The sequence below is a fragment of the Equus caballus genome, chromosome 18 (genome assembly GCF_041296265.1).
Source record: "Equus caballus isolate H_3958 breed thoroughbred chromosome 18, TB-T2T, whole genome shotgun sequence".
Lineage (NCBI taxonomy): Eukaryota > Metazoa > Chordata > Mammalia > Perissodactyla > Equidae > Equus > Equus caballus.
The window spans coordinates 39,750,161-39,753,122 of record NC_091701.1 but is presented as its reverse complement, the minus strand read 5'-3'; positions in this window follow the sequence as shown (position 1 = coordinate 39,753,122).

The following is a 2,962-nucleotide window of genomic DNA, read 5'->3' as shown; positions in this document are numbered from 1 at the left end:
TAGCTTCAGGCTTGTGTCAATGAAACCCCTTCCCTTCGCTTTTCCTTTTTTCCCCCCACTTATTCTACTATCTTGATGTGCTTTTATTTATCCTTGCAAACTGTCTCTCATTCTTTTGGGAAGGAAGGAGGGATAGGTATTTATAATCAACGAATGAACAAAGGAAAAAACATACAAAAAATGCACACAAATGCCATGGATAGAAATAACCAGAAGAGAGTTTTTGCAAGCCTGTCTGTTTCCTGAAGGTTGTTCAGGGAGGACAAGACTGAACGGGCAGTGAAGGCGGGGTGAGAGGTGAAGTGGAAAGGCAGTGCCCCGGCTTCAGGAAGGCATAGAGGGATAGTCAGTGAATGCCTAGAGAGGATGAACTCCATGGCCGTCTAAGGGTACAGAGGAGACATGGGCTTCCAAATGAACACAAGCTGGGCAGTCGTAACCCAGGTTCATGAAGAACGATGAATGTTCTCAACATCACATATGAATGAGAACAAATCGATATCTTCCTAGCACAACCCTAGTTATAAAGGAACAAGACAGGAAGGTCTGATGGGCTGAGGGAGAAATTGGGAGGCCTTCCTGCAGGACGTGAATTTGGGGCTTGGTTTTGAGCAGGGAAAGCCATGTGCTCTATGAGAAAAAAAGAGGTTCTGGAAATCGCCACAAGTCTACACTGATGGTACACTGAGGAAAGAGGATTTCCCTTCCCATGAAGTGAGACGTAGTGGGAGGGACATCCAGGGAGAGCTGTGCTGACAAGGAACTGAACGAGGAAAGGAGGAGTTTTGCAAAGACTCAGGGCAGTTTAGTGAGTTTTATGAAGGAAACGCTGTGAAGAGGATTCATTCTTCATTTAACAAATATTTATTGAGCATCTTGTATGTGACAGGCACTGTTTTGGGTGCCTGGGGTACAGCAGTAAATAAAGCAAGTATAGTCTTTCCGTCATGAACCTTATCATCTAGGCATTAGACATAAATAGTGACCCAAGGCATGACATAATGACAAGCTGTGATGAGTACTTTAAAGAGACAGTAGGGGACACTGTAGGAAGCCATGGATAAGGCTGGGAGGGATCTGGTTTGAGGACCAGGAAGGCTTCCCATCAGTGGACAAACTAGAGAAATATTTAGGAGAATCGATTAATAAGGCTTGGCAATTGATTGGATGTGGGAATGGAGGAGACAGAATCATCAGAGAGGTTTCCTAGGTTTCTGGCTGGTGCAGGTGGTACCATTCACTGAGCTAGGAAATACCAGTGGAGAAACACATACACAAACATATGTGGGCACGCACACGCTCACACTCACACACACACACACTCGTAGTCAGGAGTTGAGAGGACAATTAACTGTAATTAGTTCATTCTTACCTCTCTTTCATGACCTCCTCTTCTCTCAATAAAAAGGAAAATAAGGAAGGTTTTCCAAGAGCAGACGGATAAAAGTTCAAACTGAAGGCTTATGGAGACTACTCTGAAGTACTTTCATAAAAAAATATGAAACAGCGAAAATCCTACTAATGACTGCAATGCTATTCTACTTTTCTTTTAGCTCTGCTCTTTATATTTGATGGTCAGTTATTGAGATACCTTAAAAATTGCACTCCAAGTATATCTATTGCCAAAAGAAGTTCCCAAACTCTCGGGAGATTGTTTACTGTCATTGATTAAAAGGATACACATCTCTGTCATGATTGGAGTTAAACTTTATTTGAGCCACAACCTTATAAATATATGTACACAGCATTACTTGCGTACACACAGGATTGTAAGCCATCCTCCACCCAGCCCATATCCATGCTTCCCAACTCCTAAGTGTGTCAGCTTTTGAAGAACTCCCCAGGCAGCATCAACTCACAGAGAGCGTGGTATGGCCTCTAAGTGACACCGCGCCTCCCAGAGGGTCGAACTGAATACAGGTGTAGACAAGGTGTGGGCAAGACCTGCTCCAGAGTCACACAAAAGGATGGCTTGAACATCTTAAACTCAAGTCTAAATTCAGTTGTTACTGATTCCTTAGCCTAGTAAGTTAATTTTGAAATGAAATGAAAAATACAGCCTCCTTAAAATGCATTTCCTTAAAAGAAAAAAAAATTGCTAGGAGGCAATTTAATCATTTGTGATTTCTGAAGAAAAATGAGGATCTTTCTTTGCATTCCCAAGAGTTTTCATTTGAAAATAAATGTGTGATCTAGAGTTGTCATATTCCATGATAAAATCACAAACATAGGCAAACAGAAGCCTCTGATCCCACGCTGTGGTGCGCTGACATCCTGCGGGGGCCACAAAGAAGTCTGGTCATATTTCCCGAAGGGTAGCTTTCTCATACAGACCTACATTACACTCACACTTTTTTCTGTAAATATTTTGAATGCGTGTGATCAATTTCTGTCACTTGTCTAACACCTGGAAGTGCCTGACAACATTCTAACATGAATTTCTGGATTGGTTTCAGAAACAGAGTGACTGGTAACTATCTACAAGTGGCTGATCTGTTCTGATGTGAGCTTAATTAATGCTGCCTATGAAACTCCAAATGTCACAATCCAAGAGTTTTAAAATTTTAACTATTAGACTGACTTAGTTAACTTATTCTAAAATGAAATTACAATTTAATTTAATGGGAGTACTAAATTCTTTTATAATAACTTCATTTTTTAAGAGAAAAGGGTTTTATAAAATCACTCTATTATGATTATGATTTTAGCCTGTGGATGAAAACTAGTCATGTGTCACTTAACAACAGAGACACATTCTGAGAAACACATTGTTAGACAATTTCGTCATTGTGCAAACATCATAGAGTGTACTCACACAAACCCAGATGGTATGGCTTACTGCACACCCTGGCTGTGTGATACTAATCTTGCGGGATCACTGTTGTATAAACCGTCTGTTGTTGACCTAAACGTCATCCTGCGGCACATGACCATATATGAAAATGCCGCAAATAATATGCGA